The sequence below is a fragment of the Gorilla gorilla genome, chromosome 14 (assembly GCF_029281585.2).
Source record: "Gorilla gorilla gorilla isolate KB3781 chromosome 14, NHGRI_mGorGor1-v2.1_pri, whole genome shotgun sequence".
Classification (NCBI taxonomy): Eukaryota; Metazoa; Chordata; class Mammalia; order Primates; family Hominidae; genus Gorilla; species Gorilla gorilla.
In genome coordinates this window covers 33,982,363-34,002,255 of record NC_073238.2, presented here as the reverse complement: position 1 = coordinate 34,002,255, position 19,893 = coordinate 33,982,363, and the positions used below count along the sequence as shown (strand labels likewise).

Here is a 19,893-nt window from a genome sequence, read left to right as displayed (position 1 = left end):
CTGACCTTTTTGGTGTTAGAGGCAATAATAGTAAGTTGCTTAGTTGTTAATCACTGTATGTTAATTCTTTGAGTTGATTAGAAAATATGTTCCCAGACTTGAATGCTTTACACATTAGGATAACTTTGGAGTGAGAAGTTCAGATAACTGAAAACGGTAATGGGAGTAATTGTCTACAAAAACTTTTCTTAGTCATATAAGATTTTATGAGGTGCCATGTCATTCAGAATTTCGCTATATCCATTAATTCATTGTAACAGCATGTATCAAGGGGACCTACTGTGTATTGGTTAGTTTTCTAGGGCTTAAGATACAACAGTGGAAAAAAACTTGTCCTCTAAATTAAGGGACAACAGCCACAGACATCCTTCTGAAGTTAGTGGTTCTCACACTTGAGCATGCATTAGAATCACCTGGGAGGCTCATTAAAACACAGATCTCTGGACTTTATTCCAGAGTGGTCTGTAGGCCTCAGGTGGAGCCAAAGAACGTTCATTTCTAGTAAGTTCCTATGTGATAACGCTGCTACTGTTGGTAAGAACCCTTTTGAGCATCTGTTTTCAGATATTGTGCCTCAAAAGAGGCTATTCTGATTGTGATTTTTGTTGTTGCTGTAGTTGACTTTCCCAGTACACTGTAGATTGGATAAGATCCCTGACAATCAAAACACCCTCAGACATTTACAGCTATTGCCAGTTGATAAGCACTGCAAAAGTCCATTATTTCTGACTAGGAAACATATTAGCTATTGTTATTTAATGCATAAATTCATTTATCATCCATTTTTGAACTAGGATTTTAAAACCTTAATTCAAATGAAGAGGGTATGTGGAGAAGTGTACTTTGAAGATTTTGTGAAACAAGTTTCCTCTTAGCAGATTCTCAGCATACCAGTATGAGATGAAATCATGTAATTGTTTTTGTATCGGTATGTTTGGACATGCGTCTGGCTGCTGGATGAAGGTGCTAGAAAACTGTCCTGTCTTTACTTACCCTCCTGGTGAATATGAATCGAATGATAGTTTGGTGGATTAAAATGATTGCCTGACTTTCTCTTTGGTGTAAGCTTGTTTTGCTTTTCTAGCTTGAAGATAAAAGATTTGATAAGTGTATTTCCCAAGACCATAAGTATATATATTAAAACATTTTCTTTGTAGCGTCAGATATGTGTGTGTGTGTGCGTATGTGTGCGTGTGTGTGTGATCAAGGCCTACTCAATTACGCAGCAGAATAAAAAATTAAATTGGTTCATAATGAGAGCATCTATTTGCTGTATTGACAGTTGTTTGTTCCAAAAAATTGTGACTGTACCAGTGCAAAGAAACCGTCACCTGATTTCAGGCCTTTAATATCCCAGAAAGTAGATTCTATAACATTGACTTTGATGTGTGTATGTTAAGAATATCTATATGTAGGAAATAAGTATAGAGATTTGTTTCTTAATTGTAATCCGGATATCACCTGGGGACTCTCTGACTCTGCTTCCCAAAAACTACCCTAAAATAGAATTTGGTGTCTTCTCAGTTTTCCACATTAATCAGCCATTTTGAGATTTTTGCGAACATAAATGGGTTTGGTTTGGAGAAGGTGCAATCAGTGTTATCTTTTAACATTGCACCAACCACACCCCTCCCCCATTTCTTCTGTTCAGAGTCAGATTCCTTGCTCCATGGAGGCCCAGGTCTACGACATTAGGCTGCTTCTACCCCATGGTGGCTTATTAACCTATTTTCCAACTGAGGAATTCTCAGGCAGCCTAATGAGAGTAAGATTTTTTTTTTATCTCTTCTAAAAAAAAATATGTTGATACTAGACTTTTTCACAGTTTTTCCTGTTATGTATTACTAATTGTCTTCAGTCAAGAAATGATTATTTTTAACTCCTGTGACACCAAAATGAGTTACATCTCTACAAAAATCAGTGTTTAACTTTTATTCTTGGTACATGAATACAGAAAAAAAAATGATAAAAATTTAAAAAGGGACCTGCGTTGAGTTTTTACTTTGTGTCATCTTATACATTACTGAAGTCTTCTGATTGGAATGTGGTTCCATCCCCCACCAGCATACATATTTAACGGCTCTAGCATTACCTTACTGGGCAGCCATAGAACTTTATATTTGATCTGTTGCTAATATGTAGATTTATGCATGATGATTAATTGGGAAAAATAAGACGACTACTTTTGTTTCTTGGCTGTGTATTGTGCTACATTGCCCTTTATCTGGAGCCATTAAGTTTTTTAAAAAAATTAGTGGAAGATGGGCAGTTTGTGGAAAATAACATGCTCCAAGTTTTAGGGCTGGGAAGTACAATGTAGAAAAGTGTGTTTACATTCTTAGATTCTGCTTTGCAATAGAATGTACTTATGTTCTGCTGTTTGTGCTACAGGCCTTAAAGTCAACTAAAGTCTAGGGGTTCATGTCATGAACTTTTTGACATATGAATGGATGAAATATTCCCTAGGTTGGCTGAAAATATAGATCTCATAGTTTGAATTATTTTGGAATTACTTGAATAATATAGAAGACTAACCTATCACAGCCAGTTTCTATTTCTTTTCTGTAGGTCATAAACACAGCATAGATACACATGTTAAATAATTTAGCAGTGCTTGAAACCCTCTTAGTTACATACTGACTTCCTACAGTTTGCTATGTAGACTGTGGTTTCTTGCAGTTTGAAGTGTGAACACAGTGGACCAATCCTTTGCCCTGATAGCATTTGTGTAATAGAGTGACAAATAATATCTTACCATGTAGCAATAAAGGCAGTAGAGAAAATGACAGCTACTCTTTTAGTTAAGGGGCCTAGAAAATAGCTATCTTAGGAGACAAAGGGGAAAGAAAATGATTTTTATTTAGTTTGTGGTCATTGAATTGAGTTGTGCTGAAGTAAGCGGCCGCAGTTCTGCCTGAAGCTGAACCATCCTAGTAGTAGTGGCATTTGGCTGTTGAGTCCTTGGAATGGGACTAGTGAGATGAGGAACTAAAGTTTTTATTGTAATTGACTTAAATTCAGTTATTGATAGAATATTAAGCATACTTGGAACGACTTGGTTATATTAATCTACTTTTGTATCTTCGATTTTATGTAATCTAAATACAGATAAGTATTTTTGAGGAAAATTTTGCATCTGAATTAGATTTGCAGACTTACGAAGAAAAGAATGTAAAATTTCTCAACTTTTAAATGTGGCATATGCCGAAGTGATAATATTTTGACTACATTGGGTTCAATAAAATATATATAATTAAGCTAATTTCACCTGTTGCTTTTTTTCCCTCCTTTAATGTGGCTTCTAGGAAGTTTAATATTTCACATGTGGTTTGAAATATTTTTCTTGGCCCTGATCTTAGAAGAATAATTTAGTCACATTTTGATTTTTTCCTTTCAATGATTGTAATCTCTGAATCCCATTACATAGGCTATAATTATGTAATTTATTGTTACCTTTTAAAATGAATAAGGTTGAAATTTAAAGTTTGTGTGTGTGTGTGTGTGTGTATATATATATATATATATATATGTGTGTGTGTGTTTTTTTTTGTCTTTTTTTTTGAGATGGAGTCTCGCTCTGTCACCCAGGCTGGAGTGCAGTGGTGCGATCTCAGCTCACTGCAGGCTCCACCTCCCGGGTTCACGCCATTCTCCTGCCTCAGCCTCCCAAGTAGCTGGGACTACAGGCGCCCACCACCACGCCCGGCTAATTTTTTGTATTTTTAGTAGAGATGGGGTTTCACCGTGTTAGCCAGCATGGTCTCGATCTCCTGACCTCGTGATCCGCCCATCTCGGCCTCCCAAAGTGCTGGGATTACAGGCGTGAGCCACCACGCCTGGCCAAGTTTAAGTATATATTCATAGTTAAGTGTCAGTGTGAGATTAATTTCCGGAGCTTAATTACTTGGTGTTTGCTGTCCTGCAGGGAAGGAGTTGGAGCACCAAGTTCCCAGGAAAGAAATCGTACACATCAAGTTTTACACCCCTTTCACTTTGTTACTTTCCTTTTGTGTTTGCTATCACCTTGATACTATCCATAACATTTTTAAGCATATGTTTTAAGTCCTGAAAAGGTTTGGTCGTACATACAAGATTTCTCTTAAAACATTTGTGTGAGGTTATCTTGTTTTTTTTATTTATTTATTTTATTCCTTCTAGAATATCCGTCATTTAGTAATTCATCTTAATTTCCTAGCAAGTCCTTGTTAGATATTTGGTTGGTGAATGAATGACACCAACTGTAGACCAGACACAGTGTTTACAAATGAGGATACCAAAATGAACAAAATATGGTCCTTTTCTCTTAAGATTTGTAGTTTAATGGGTATATGTAGAGTTGTAAGGAAACTGACCAAGTTGTTGTAATAAAGGGCATAGAAAGTTCTTTGAAAACCCAGACGCAAATAGTTCATTTACTTTGGGGAGACTGGGAAGATTTCACTAAGATGATAGCGTTTGAGCAGGTCCTGAAGGTGAGTAGATACTTGATAGTTGTAGGCTTTTTGCACGAGAGGGTAAGGAGCATTGTGGGGTGGCAACATGATGTGGTCACAGGCTGGTGAGGCACTAAGCCGTCTAAGGGGAGGACGCTAAGATTGGTTGGTAGCAGAGAAGAGAAGTAAAGTTGAGATAAGATTATAATTGATCACTGTTAAGGAGTTTAGACCTTTATTTACCTTTTAGGTGACTGCGAGTAAGGATAAGCCCCATTATTACAACTTAAAATAATTATGTTAAATGTAAGAGTGACTGGACTGGAAACAATGTTCTGGAGCAGAGAGACCACATAGATCAGGGATCCAGCCCCAGCCTCCCTACATTGAATTTGAAAGGATCTTTAGTGTCAGGATTGTTCAGATTCCAGATAAGAGTAATTCAGAGGTATAGTGAATTCAGCTGTTTCTAATGTATTGGGAGGGCGGAGGAGGGAGATGCAAAGTGTCCTAGGGGTTTCTGGTTTGAATGATGGGTTGAGGATACTATGAACAGAGACGCCAAAGGTAAGTGTGTTCAGGGTCGACGGTGAGGTGATTGATGTAGCTGCTAGAGGGAGAGGAGGGCATAATCCATTTGATTTTTGAATGTTTTGGTTTTGAGTGCTTTTAGGTGGTTGGTTGGGATTTTTAAAACTTTGGAAAATCCGCCTGGTAAATATATTATCTCACAGGACCTATCATCTGTCACCAAAGATGACTGTGATACATTCCTAACTCGTCCTGTTTTTACTTTTGCTCTTGCAACTTATTCTCCACAAAATGCATCATTCTAAAACAAGACTTGGCCGGGTGGGCGCAGTGACATGCTGTAATCTGAGCACTTTGGGAGGTCAAGGTGGGTGGATCACTTGAGCTCGCAAGTTGAGACTAGCCTGGGCAAGATGGCAAAACCCCATCTCTACTAAGAGAGTAGCCGGGCATGGTGATGCAAACCTGTGGTTCCAGCTACTTGGGAGGCTGAGGCAGGAGAATCGCTTGAACCCGGGAGGCGGAGGTTGCAGCGAGCTGAGATCACACCACTGCACTCCAGCCTGGGCAATAGAGTGAGACTTTGTCTCAAAAATAAATAAATACACAAAACATGACTCAGATTCTGCTTCCTTTTCTTTTCCCAACAGTAGTTTCCCATCTGAATTAAATCACAACTACATGGTAGACCACAGGACTTTATCTGATGTGGTCCGCCTTTCCAACTTCATCTACCTCCATCCCTCCCCGCTTGCTCACTAAACTCTAAGGTGGTTCCTCCGTCTCCCAGATATTTTTGTAAGTCTCTCTTTTTTGAGATGGGGTCTCGCTCTGTCACTCAGTCTAGGGTACAGTGGTGCAATCTCTGCTCACTGCAACATCCACCTCCCAGGTTCAAGTGATTGTCCTGCCTCAGCCTTCCGAGAAGCTGGAACTACAGGCACCTGCCACCATCCCCAGCTAATATTTGTATTTTTGTAGGGATGAGGTTTCACCATGTTGGCCAGGCTGGTCTTGAACTCCTGACCTCAAGTGATCCGCCTACCTCGGCCTCCCAAAGTGCTGGGATTACAGGCAATGACTCACCACGCCCGGCCTTTGTAAATCTCTTATAAGTGCCTTTTTCAGAACAGTTTCACATCAAGTCTTTTCATTCATGTCAATTTTATCAGTATATTTATTTGCTCGTTGTGCCTACTTTGTCTTTTTTCGAGACAAGGTCTCACTCTGTCACTCAGGCTGGAGTGCAGTGGTGTAATCATAGCTCACCGCAGCCTCAAACTCCTAGGCCCAAGTGATCATCCCACCTCGGTAGTAGGGACCACAGGTGCATGCCACCATGCCTAGCTACTTTTTAAAAAAAAAGTTGTAGAAACAGGGTCTCACTGTGTTGCCCAGGCTCCCAGGCTGGTCTCAAACTCCTTGTCTCAAATGATCCTCCCGCCTTGGCCTCCCAAAGTGCTGGGATCACACGTGTGAGCCGCTGTGCCCGGCAATGCCTACTTTTTTCCACCATCTTTATCAATGTTCACACAGTGTTTGACATTTGGTATTGAACTGATCTGAGAAAATTTTCAGGAGGAAAAATGGAGTCATGGTATGGATTTAGGAGTAGAGTTTTTAGTACCAATTAAAGTGTTTGGATGAGTATTGCAGATTGTTTATTCATTCAATAAAATTTTATTGAACATTTTTGTCTCAGTCTGTGCATATAATAGTGAAGAAAATAGACACTGTCCCTACCTTCTTTGAGTTTGAAGTCTAGTAAGTGGCAAAAGAAAAATTGGGAGAAGAAAGTGCATAAAGAAATTCTTAGACAACTCCATTACACTAAAGGGTCAGAGTAAGAATAGCCAGCAGGGAGGACGAGTAAATAGTCCAGCTCTTAATAGACATTGGTAGAATATGTACCCTGTCTAAAGAGGAAAGAGAAGAAAGTTGGGATGGATAGATAGGAGTTAAGATATCCTGCTGTGTGGGACCAGAGAGTGGAATGAGGTTGGCGGGATGGGAGAAGACTTGGTTCAACAATCAATATAAAATTTAGAACTAAAATCACGGTGTATGTTCTTTGTATTGATTGGCTATACCAAATACAATGGCGTTTGGTCTTGGTGGAACCCCAAGCAGTAAGAAGACCAGAGGACGTGGAAGTAAGTCTAAAACGCCTACCTGAGGTTTCTCCAGGAAAGTAGACTTTTTCTAATTGAGTTTTAAATGAGGGCTACTGGTTTTATAAGTTTCTGTATGTTTTTCTCTCACACCTTTTCTTCCTTTGTTATACATTGAAGAGAAAACCAGAACCAACACAAATGGGAGAGGTTCACTGCTAGAAGCAACTCGTCAGGAAATGCTCAGAAGGGTCTTCTAGCAAAATGTAGCAACTAGAACTCATTGTTGATGTGATTATCCATATACAGTTTCTATAGGTGATCACTATGTATACTTCTTCAGACATTGATGGTCCAGTTAATTCTTCCAGTAATTGAACTTTAAGATGACAGTGTGGCTAAGATTTGCAGGAGAAATAATTCAGTAAAAATTGTATGTGATGAAGGGGACTACCTAATCCTCTCAGGTTTTGATACATTGGATATATTGTACTGACATAGATTGAAAAACTCTTTTACAAATACTGGGAGGAGAAAAAGCATGTAATTAATAGTTTGAGACTTGGTCTTTCATGTTAATAGTCCCTGTTTATGAGTGGATAGTTACTCAGATACTCTGAGGAGTTCTTAAGAGTTACCAGTTTCCCTCTGCCCTATCCTTTTTTTCAGTTGCTTGCTTCTTTTATCATGGTCCTTGACCTCATATATATTACTGTTCAGTTGGATGGGTTATAGGAATTTAAAACATTACCTGTAAAATCGACATTGCTTTTTTGGATTGCTTTTACAAATGGTGATTTCAAATGTTTTCTAAGAATAGACCAGATTAACATTTTTCTTAGTTATATGGTAGACATTACTCAGTTCCTGCATTTTGGTTTTAGTCTCCGTTTGTGAAATATGTCAATTATATTCTTTTCAGCATCCTGGGCTCTCTGTTTTATAGTAAGTACAAGTTAGGAAGAATGGGAATGCCACCAAGTCTGGGGACCTGACCTCTGCAAGAAGCATTGTTTTTTTCTTCTCTCCTTGACAAGAGATGATGAAAACTTGGGATTAAATGTATAATTCAGCATATGCAAAGGGTTTTTAAAATGTTCAAGTTGACATTATGATATAATTTTGGTTAATAATCACATTATAGTAGTATATATAGTCTTAAGTACTTTTGGAGCATAAATAAATGGAATCAACTCTAGTTTGCCAAAACTCATTTTTTCTATATAGCTAATCTATAGTATGAAATATATATTTGATTACATAAAATTTTCATGTGTGTTTTCCCAGTGTTCAGTGTCTTTGCCATTTCCTTAATTTTGCATACTCGTTATCATCCTGTTTTTATTTTGCTTTTGTCTTCACTCTAGGCTTCCCTCTGGAGGCCTGCCTTTTCCTGCTCCAGTCTGAACTGGCTGCTGTCTAGAGCAGCCGGAGCAGAACTGTACCCTTCAGACCTCAGTGCTTCTCTGGGTTGGATGTGCTCTTGGCTGGATTATCATTAAATGAACACCTGACAGCTCATGTCAACAGTTGACTATAAGCTTTCTGTTTGTCCTTTAATAGTTATTTTCCTTTGGCTAGTGCACACACTGACACATAAAATAGCCTGGGTGCTAGTGTAGGAATACTACAATGAGTTTCCTTTTTTTTTTTTTTAAGAGTTTATCGCACCATTAAAAGTAACTTATGTATTAAAATGCTAATTTAATGTGAATGTATCTTTGATGCCATATAAACTAATAAGCGAACACTGTATTTGGTCAACAAAATGAATGGTTTCTAAACAATCTATAGGGTCCATAAATTAATTGCAAGAGATTATGTCATTGTTATATTTGTGAAGGGCCTAGATTGCTTGAGCTGAGTTAGTAGACGCTCGAGTCATAGATTAGGAATAATTGATTCTACAGTAGGTCTGGGTGGCATGGAATATAAGCTCCGTCCAGCAAGGATTTGCTCCATCGAAGATAAACGCAGCCAGCGTGGGGTAGATATGAGGTGCTCCTGTCTTCCAGCAACTCCAAACAACTGATACATGTTAGAAGACAGCACATTAATTATGAAACAATGCAGAAAAGATCTTAAGGGAGAAAGAAAGGATGACAAACATCAATAATGGTAGTAGCACCTTTTAGCAGTCAACTTGGACTTTTCTTACATATGCATGAATTGAGAGGCAGACGGAAGGAAAAATTCAAGAATACACAATACAAAATAAGTGTTGGAATCTTGTTCTCAATAAAGCATACATCTTGTTATGATCAGTTTTTGGAGCATCGTGTGACAGGAGGTTATCTGGTATCCCATTATCTGTAAGAATCACCTGCTATGCGTACAGTTCAGTAGTAGTGCTAGGTATACTTTGGTACCTTGACGGATTACACATGAAACCTGTTGCCCAACATAAGTGTGTTACAGGGAGTTCGGCAAAGAGAAATGCATATAAGATACAATAGTTGGGAAGGATTTTCATAGAATGCTCTTGTTTGGAGGTGGGAGCATTAGACGACCATTCAGAACAAAAGGGGAAGTAGTATCTATCTTAGTGAGTGTGTCCAGAGATTTGGGGAGGTAGAAATACCTAGGTATCAACTTCAAATGAGCTATATCTGTTTTGGGGAGTAGATACGATCAGAGTGGGCCCACTGTGAGCAAAGGCTGACAGTTGATAATGTGTAGAAAGCTGGTAGGAACCCAAAACAAGACTGGAAAACAAATCTAAAATCTTATTCTGTGATAAAGACTCATTGAAAAACTCTCCAAAAATCATTAGGAGATTTTTGAAGAGAATGACAGTAGTCAGATTGCAGTCACTATATACCTAGTGATTGGCAGTGGGATGCATTTGAATGGCCTTAACTGCAGGAAGTGAGAGCAGTTGATATGTGGGATAGTGGGATGGAGAAGAAGGGCAGAAATCAAGACGTGGATTGGTTATGATATGGTCACGACTGGGTGGTTAACTTAATATAGGGGATTTATGTGGAAGAAAGAAGGCAAGGGTGACAGGTTTTAAAAAACCAAATGATAGGTATTTTGGTGCTGCTAAAAAGAGGAGAAAGGGCAGATGGAAGGGTTGGGGCCCTGTGCCATCTAGAAAGTGGGTTCAGCACAGGAAATCCTGATGCTCGGGGAAAAGATCTTGGCTAGAGAATTGTCAGTAAAGTAAGCAACAATTGACAAATGAAAATATGAGACACAAAAGTTTGCCAGTGTCAAATGTGTATAGGTTAGGGGGCTGAGATACCCTCTGTACATCCACAGAGTGATTTGGGTGTCCCCTGCAGGGCTTGGTGAGTTTGAGTCTTGTACTGGAATACGTGGAAACCATTGAAGCTCCATAGAACACTGCAGTTGCATCGATGAGTTACAGAAATGCACATCCCAAAGAAATGAACATATACTAAAGGTGACTTTATTTTTTAATATTAATTTTAATTTTTTGAGATGGAGTCTTACTCTGTTGCCCAGGCTGGAGTGCAGTGGCGCGCGATTTCAGCTCCCCACAAACTCCGCCTCCCGGGTTCAAGTGATTCTCCTGTCTCAATTTACTGAGTAGCTGGATTACAGGCGTGCACCACTATGCCCAGCTAATTTTTTATTTTTATTTTTAGTAGAGATGGGGTTTCACCATGTTAGCCAGGCTGGTCTCGAACTCCCGACCTCAGATGGTCCGCCCACCTTGGCCTCCCAAAGTGCAGGGATTACAGGCATGAGCCACCACGCCCACCCCTAAAGATGGCTATATTCATACTTGGTCAGTGGCCAACATGAGGAAATACGGAAACCCTAAGTGGACTAACCCCATTCTCTTATTCCTCAAACTTAAAAGTTACCTAAATAGGCCCTTCATTATAGTCATCATTCAGATCCTCCTTGAGATCTAGAAATAATCTTTATTACACTGTTGCACTTTAGAAAGAATACCTAATAAAAATCAACAGCCTTCAAATACTATTTATACATAAACTATATTTTTGAATTTTTTGAACAATAGTGTGCACCTGGTACACAGAAATCAAGATACAAAGTGATGCAGCGTGATAGTAAATTTCTCAGTATCATCTAACAGCCATCCAACTTCTCTATCCAGGGGCAGCCACTGTTACTAATTTCTGGCGTATCCTTCCAGAAGTTTCTGTATTCATAGATGTATTTGTATATATTCTTAATACATCCGCATTTCTCAATGTTTTTTCGTGATCACTTCCTCCACAGAAGGCCTTTTAGACCTTTTTTTCCTAATTGCCCCCCTGCTACTGAAATGTTGACAACCTGGATAACTGTGGATGGTTGTAAGCCTGTCTGTTAAATCTGTGCTGCATACATAGAAAGAGTACGATTTTTGTCCTCTCCCTCCCCCAAGTAATTTTCTCCCCCTTGGGACGGAGATTGCTCTGTTGAGAATGCAAGATGTGGAGCAATGCCGTGGTCAGTAGTTGGGAATTTTTTTTCCCTGAATAAAATGGGAATTCAGCGGAGAGACTTTGCCTAGGTCATGATATGATGTAGCTTATTTTTTAGAAAGGAATTACATTAGCTACTTAATAGAGAATTGAGTGGAGGAGAGCGAGAATCAAAGCACTTAGATCAGTCAGGAGAGTTGAGAGGTGATGGTGGCTTGGTCTGCAAAGATCACTGTTGGCAGATAAATATGTAAGAGGAGAGACAATAAGATGCATATAGCAGTAATGGCCAAAAATAAAGCATGTCTATGTATATTAATGACAAAAGCTCTGGGTACAATGCCTCTGAAGACATGTAAAGGGAGGTTGTCTATGGAACCCACAGCTGTAGTAAAGGAAACTTTGCGAAATGAGTAACTCAAGTCTGATTTTTAACCTTGAGATCATTGTAAGTTTTTTTTGTTAGGGATTTGGGTATATAAATAGATGATCACAAAAGGAAACTAGAATGGTCAAAATTCCCTATTTATTTCACCCTCTTATTCCAGTCTCCTCTTGATTGGAGAACCTGCTCATTGCCCGCTTGCTCTACTCTTGCTGCTACACTAGTGGTGATTGTGCACTAACATGTGAACATCTGGAGTTGACTTTCAGTGCTCTTTCTGTCAGACTGAATTATTCTTACCTAATACACAATCTTCAGGCCTTCTGAGATGTTAAGGGAGACCTTCTTAAGTTGTGAATACCCTCATAGAGGTGCTTCCTGTGCTTTTGTTGAATTAGTGAACAGGCCATTTGTCTAAGATAAACAAGTTATTAGCAGAATCAAAATAGGATTTCTTTATACCACATAGTTTTTCCTGAAATAATCACTGCAAAGTTATTGGGAGTGCTTTTAATGAGCCCTGATTATGACTGAAAATGGGAAATAGTATGTGTTCTAACAAAGGGACTGCCGGGAATTCTGAGGTTCACATGGCACTTACGGATATGTTGTTAATGCCTTACCAAGGGCCAAAGGTTGGGCTGGGCTCTGATGCGGCGCAGTGCCATGCAGCTTTGCTGATGGGAAGCTCCTACATTTACAAATGATGTGGAGGCAGGAAAAGTTTGAGATGGTAGATTTACAACTGCATGTTACGGCTTTCCTTATACTTTGTTTTTCTGTTACCTATTAACCTGGTCTATATAGTCTAAATTTCTCAAACTTTGTGGCAACCAATAGATGAAGTTTTGTACATTTAAAAAATGTGACAGATATTTTTTAAACTTGCCTTCTGTTTTTAGACTTTAGTCTCTTTTTAGAAGATGTGTTGTCATTCTATGTTAAAGCAAACCATTAAAACATGTAATGATCCTAATGTATTTTCATGTAAATACAGTTACTGGATACACTTCTAATTCCGAAGTAGTGTTCCCCAGTGAGGAGTTCATGCCAAATGGGGCAGCAGAAGAAAGGATCCTGACTGAGGTTGGTCATCAGACCTCATCACTGATTCGGCTTAGCACCTGTTTTCCCCCTGCATTTAAACAGATGATCAGCACATAACACTGCAGTGATATTTGAGTAATTACCCCCAATACAACATTTTGGTATTATTTAATGCACATGAATATGTAATGGATTCTGCAAGAAATATTTTTCCTAATTTGATTTACATGTTATCTTCAAAATAAGTAACAGTAAGGTGCTATTTTTTAAATGGTTTTACGTGTGTGGTGTAAAATAAACTATTGAATATTATTTGACAATTTGTTTCCAGTGGCTTTTCATGATATATGAACATGATTGATACATTAAATAAGTAACAGTGGGATTCTTGGCTGTGGCAGTAATTTACTTGAAATATTGAACTTTTAAAGAAAATAGTGGAGGCTGTTCAGGTAAGTTCATAATAATTTCTTGAACTAAAAAATGCAATTTATTGTTACTGTAGTCCATCATGGTTTAAAAAATTTACCTTGATTATGCAGTGATCAATGGTAGTTTTTTTCTTGACTGTTTTTGTTTTGTTTTTTCTATTATGTTTGAGAAATTCATGTGATCACAAGAAGATAATTCTGGATTTTGTTTTCGAGATGTCTTTGTAGGGATTTGGGGACAAAATTAAGGTTGAAAATTTTCAGTGACATGTCTCACTTCCTAACGAGTGCTTGCCTTACTACAGTTGCCTTGCAGATAAAGCAGACAGATATTCTAAGATCCATTCCAACCTTTTCTCTAGAATTTGGTATTTTTCAGGTCTGGGCACTTGAAATGGAGTTAATTTTTCCTTTGAGGTCATTAATTATGTTTGATAAAGTCATCATATTGTACTTTATTCAACTATGAGTCTTTGCTGAACTTCACATTTCTTTGATAACTTACAGGAAACGTTACCATATAATCTTAAGAGGAAAAGATGGCATATATACATATATATTTTTTTCCTGAAAAAGTTAACATTCTAACTGGAATGTTTAATATTTCTTTAATATTTATCTAAACTTCAGTGTTATTTTTAATATTTATAAATGATTCCTATATCTGAACATGGCCTTATTTTAGGTATTTATTTCTCAACGTTGAGTTGCTACATGAACTTACAAATAATTTTCTCTTCTTTAAGAAAATGTAAAATTTTGCTTTTTAAAATTTAGGGTTAGCCTGTCAGTTATTCAAACGTTTTGGATTTTGTTCAGTTTGACTGTTTTCATAAACATAAGGTCTTATGAGCTCCTTTGTGGTCAGTCCATCCTACGTCAGAGGACGTCACTGTTGTGTATTGATCACCGTTGATAAATCTGTTTTTGAATTTCATAGAAATGGAATGGTACAATATGTATTCTTTTTTCTCTCCGGCTTCTTCCACTTCACATAATGTTTTTGAAATTCATCTGTGTTGCTGCATTTATCAGTACGTGGTTCTCATTCTGCTCAGTGACGTATCTTTAAATGAATATGTCACATTTTGTCTGTCTAGTTTTCTGGTGATATGCTCTTGGGGCAGTTTTTATTTTTGGGGCTATTGTGAATAAAGCTACTATGAACACTCTTGTACAAGTCATTATGCATTCATTCCTCTTGGGGAAAATTCCTAGGATCAGTATTGCTAAGTATAGAGTAGCTTATGTTTCTTAGAAACTCTTAGAGTATAGGGCAATTTCTTTCTTTCTTTCTTTTTCTTTTTTTCTTTTGAGACAGGATCTCACTCTGTCACCCAGGCTGGAGTATAGTAGTGCAATCATAGCTCACTGCAGCCTTGAGCTTCTGGGCATAAACCGTCCTCCAGTCTCAGCCTCCCGAGTAGCTGGGAATACAGGCATGTGCCACTGCATCTGGCTAATTTTTTTTTTTTTTTTAGTGAGAGACAGGGTCTCTCACTATGTTACCCAGGTTGGTCTTGAACTCCTGGGCTCAAGTGATTCTCCCACCTCGGCCTCCCAGAATGCTGGGATTATACCTGTGAGCCATACTGCCAGTCTAGGGCAGGTTCTATTAATATGTTTCTTAGAAACTGCCAAGTAATTTTCTAAAGTGCCTGTCCTGTTTTCTTTTCCCATGAACAATGTGTAAGATTTCCGTTCCTCCGCATCCTTGACAACACTCCATACTGTCAGTCATGTTAATTTTAGCCATTTTAGTGAATATATCTCATTGTGGTTTTAATTTGCTTTTCCTCATAACTTTTTTTAGTGAGCCTGACATTGTGAACATTTTCCGATAACTTCTGATGTTGAGTACCCTTTATATACTGCTTTTTTTTTTTTTTTTTTTTTTTGCCATTCAGCCACCTGCTTTGTAAAGTACTCCTGCTTTTTCTTTGATCACCGTACACCCATATTGCTATTTAACTAGCTTTTGTGGTTTCATTGCCATTTGATGTTAAAACTCATTGACCTATGTATAATCTGTGAATGTAAAAATGAGTTTAAACATAGATAGCTTTATTAGAATTCTGAAAAGCCAGATGATATTGGGAATCCAGAATTGAATGTTGATATTACAGATTTTTGCTTCTTACAGAATATCAGCTGAAAGATACAACTTTTTTATTAAAACATCATCTAGTTGTCCAATTAATTGAAATTATATTTTAATATGTTAAATATTTGTTCATCTATTGAGGTTATATTACATCAAAATTAGTTTGACCTTGTGGATCTGTTGTCAAGTTCTTTCATGTTTGTTGCTTTCATAGTCATTTTCTCAAGTTTTCTTGGAAGATGTTGGCTTTTGAATTTTTTACCTTATTCTTTTGCTGTATCATTCACTGAGTCTTCACTATTTCTTTATACTGTCTGTTGAAAATACATTCTTTGTTGCTTAAAGAGAATCTTACAGTTAACACTAGAATAGAGCAGCTATGGTGAAAGGTAATCCTGTGTATTTTGACAGCTATGAATTGCTTGTAATAGCATTCAGTTTCTTTATTGCTGTAGCAGCCAGCGTTGTGGTCTGTGCCTTTGTCATGAAGGCAAAGGATCATATTCAGTTGTAAACACTCCTCGGTATAAGATTTCTCTGGTGGTTATGTTAGATAACATGGAAATCCCTACCCCTCCAAAATCTGCAGACTTCAGAGCATACCTTTCTCCAAAAGGAAACCCTGCTGTTGAACAGTGAACATGCTGGTTAAAAGAATGCTGGTCCCTGTGGCTGAGCACAACAGGTGTCTGCCTCACAGGAAATCCTTGCCTTTTAGGCATCTTTCAACATATGCCATTGTTAAAATCCTGTTTCTTCAAGTTTTACAATTTGTATGTTGTAATTTGAACAGCTCAGCCTCCATGCTCATTAGATCATATATTATGTGTATTTTATACATTCATTCCTTAGGACTTACTTCTATTATATATAATTTATATATTACATAATATATAACATGTAATACATGAATAATAGTAGATCTTGTGTCTTCAGGGAAAAGAGTATCTTCTTTTACTCAAAGGCTGGGAGAATGTTACATCCATTATCACATAGTTTACCATTCTCAAAAGAATGGGGATTGTGTATTTAAAAATATCTTTACATTTTATTTTATTCTTTTTTAGAGATAGAGTGTCACTCTGTCACCCAGGCTGGAGTGCAGTGGCATGATCATAGCTTACTGCAGCCTTGAGCTCCTGGGCTCAAGTGATTCTTCCATCTCAGCCTCCCAAGTAGCCAGGACGACCTGTGTGTGCCACCGCACTCAGCTAATTTTTACATTTTTTGTAGAGTCATCTTGCTATGTTGCCCATGCTGGTCTCAAACTCTTGACCTCAAGCAGTCCTCCTGTGTCGGCTTCCCAAAGTGCTGGGATTACAGGCATGAGCCACCGTGCCCGGCCTTGTATTTTAATGTTTTATTCTTTAAGTCATAGAAAAGTATGTGTGGTATTGACTGTTTACATTTCTGACTATGTGAAAATGTCTCTATTCAATCTTAGGGGGTGGTTAGAGGGGCCTTTTTCACTCGCTCTTGTTTAAATGTTTTGGCATGAGGATAAAATCCCCCGTTAATGTGTGTGTAGTTCTTAGTGGCCCAATTTTATTCTGAAATTAAAGACAGACCACCTGTGTTCAAGATGGTGTCATATAGTTGTTACAGTTATACTTTTAGGATTTCACTTAAGGGAGACCTTTTCTTTTAATTTGATTATTGGTTTTTTTTTTCATATTAGGCAGTATCACTTTGATGGAGATGCTGTTCTTCAGAATGAGGAAATATTAAGTGCTGTCTTTGTCTTAGCTTTCTAGGACTTCACATATTTTGAAATCCATATTATGAGTATCATTGAATAGATGTGTAGTAGCTCATTGTGATGGTTTTATTAGGGTTGATTACAATGCAATGTACAATCAGCCTTGTCACTTTTTTTGTAAGACCAGTTTAAACAGAACTCTAGTAATTTTTCAAATATTGAATAGAAGTAATAAGAAAAAATGACCCTTTTAAAAAATATTGGGCCGGGCGTGGTGGCTCACGCCTATAATCCCAGCACTTCGGGAGGCTGAGGCTGGTGGATCACCTGGGGTCAGGAGTTCGAGAGCAGCCTGGCCAACATGGTGAAATCCTATCTATCTCTACTAAAAATACAAAAATTAGCTGGGCGCGGTAGTGTGCGCCTGTAGTCCTGGCTACTTGGGCGGCTGAGGCAGGAGGATCATTTGAACCTGGGAGGTGAAGGTTGCAGTGAGCCGAGAACACCCCACTGTATTGTAGCCTGGGTGACAGAGTGAGACTCCACCTCAATAAATAAATACATAAAAATTTAAAAATTGAAATTAAATATTGACAACTAAAACTTGGCTAAATTCTGGAAATTACTTTTCTAGGTTTTAGTAATGGTTTATAAATTGAGTATTCACATATTTGAGAAGCTGAGAATGCTTAAAGTTTTTACTAATCCTGATGTTATTGAGAAGGATTAAGTGACACTGTTGTCCAGTTTGGTTTATGGTTCTGTTTATTTTTATTGTCAGCCTTTACTGTACCAAAGGCATAAACAGTTGTTCCTCCATTTCCTGGGAGGTTGCTTCTGCCCCCATGAATATCAAAATCTGCAGATCCTGAAGTTCCTGATATAAAATGCTGTAGTATTTCACATATCCCATGTACATCCTCCTGTATACTTTAAATTATATGTTGCTTATAATACCTCATACAGTGTAAATGCTATGGAGCTATATTGTTTAGGGAATAATGACAAGGAAAAAAGTCTATACATGTTCAGTATAGACACAACCACTGGGGGCCTAACTACATTTTCTTTTCTTTCTTTTTTTTTGAGAAAGGGTCTTGCTCTGTAGCCCAGGCTGGAGCACAGTGGTGTGATCTCAGCTCACTTCAACCTCCACATCGTGGGCTCAAACGATCCTTCTGCTTCAGCCTGCCAATTAGTTGGGACTACAGGCATGTACCACCACGTGTGGCTAATTTTTGTATTTTTTTGTAGAGACGGGACTTTGCCATGTTGTCTAGGCTCTTCTCAAACTCCTGGACTAAAGTGATCTGCTCACCTCAGCCTCTCAAAGTGCTGGGATTACAGGCGTGAGCCGCCGCGCCTGGCTTCTAACTGCATTTTCAATCCATGGTGAATATAAGGATACAGAGTCTATAAATTCAGAGCTTGCATACAAGAGTAGATAGAATGCCAATTGCTGGTGGAAATATATTAAAAATAATTTTTTGTTCATTTATGCCATGCCTTGTTTTAAAAAATACTTACAGGACAGGCATGTTGGCTCACACCTGTATTCCTAGCACTTTGGGAAGCCAAGGCTGGAGGATTGCCTGTGCTCAGGAGTTCCATACGAGCTTGGACAACATGGCAAAATCACATCTCTACAAAAAATACAACTAGCTGGGTGTGGTGGTGCGCACCTGTAGTCTCAGCTACCTGGGAGGCTGAGACAGGAGGATTGCTTGAGCCTGGGAAGATGAGGCTGCAGTGATCTGTATTCACGCCACTGCACTCTAGCCTGGGTGACAAAGCGAGACCCTCTCTCAAAACAAAAACAAAAACTCCAAAGATTTGATTATAGGGACCCCATGGGTCCTCTTGGGTTACTGGGGTGCATTAGGGTATCTGTGGATCCCCTTTACTTGCAGGCACAGTCTTGTCTACAGTTTCTGCATACATATTTCACATATACTTTTTGGGGGGACAGTTTCGGGCTTCATCCAATTCTCAGGCAAATTGGGTCCCAAATGGGTTTTAACAACACTGATCTAGGGTAATGATTTCCAATATTTTTGGATCATGGACCCCCAACAGTTGAAAATGGAGCACACAGCTGTATGTTTATGTGTCCCAAAATGCAATTGTGTATGACTGTATGAATATTTCAGGCATATTATAAAACATATATAAGGATAACTGTACACATAAACCTGTCCTCTATTGAAATGTTTTGGGTATGTGCTCTTTGAAGAACGTTGATCAAGGTCTTACTAGGGTAAGAGTCTTTTTCTGATGGAGCACGACACACACATTGGTATTCCCTGCCTTGGTACAAGTGGAATACGGTTTTGCAGACACAGTGGGAGTGAGGATCCTTTGTGGGATTTTGCAATACAAGGTTTCAAGCTGTGTTGCGCTGAAGTATCAACAATCTGTACAAGAGGGCCTGTGGAAATAAGGAGGGACTTAGCCAATTAAATTCTTAATAAATTATTAGCAGATCTGAAAATTATTTGGTATTTAGGACTTAATACTGTTTACTGTAGAAGATAAAATGAAGCTGATTTTAATTCAGTTGATGTTGTTTGAGGAAATGGAGAGTATTTTGAATTAAGAAAATCCTTACTGAATGGAAATAATCAGCACGCAGCACTGCATGGTATCGAAACCTCAATTACTGTTATGAATTTACTAAATGAGTTAACTCTGATTTTTCTCATTGTTTATTGAAATCAGTTCTTAAAAAGGCTGAATCTGATTTCAT

At 38.2% G+C, this 19,893-nt stretch overlaps 1 protein-coding gene across 9 annotated transcripts in view; it reads left to right on the top strand.

Annotated features, from left to right (window-relative positions):
• The window catches only part of PSPC1 (paraspeckle component 1), a 130,108-nt gene that overhangs the window by 82,779 nt on the left and 27,436 nt on the right, over positions 1-19,893 (top strand). The window lies entirely within an intron of this gene.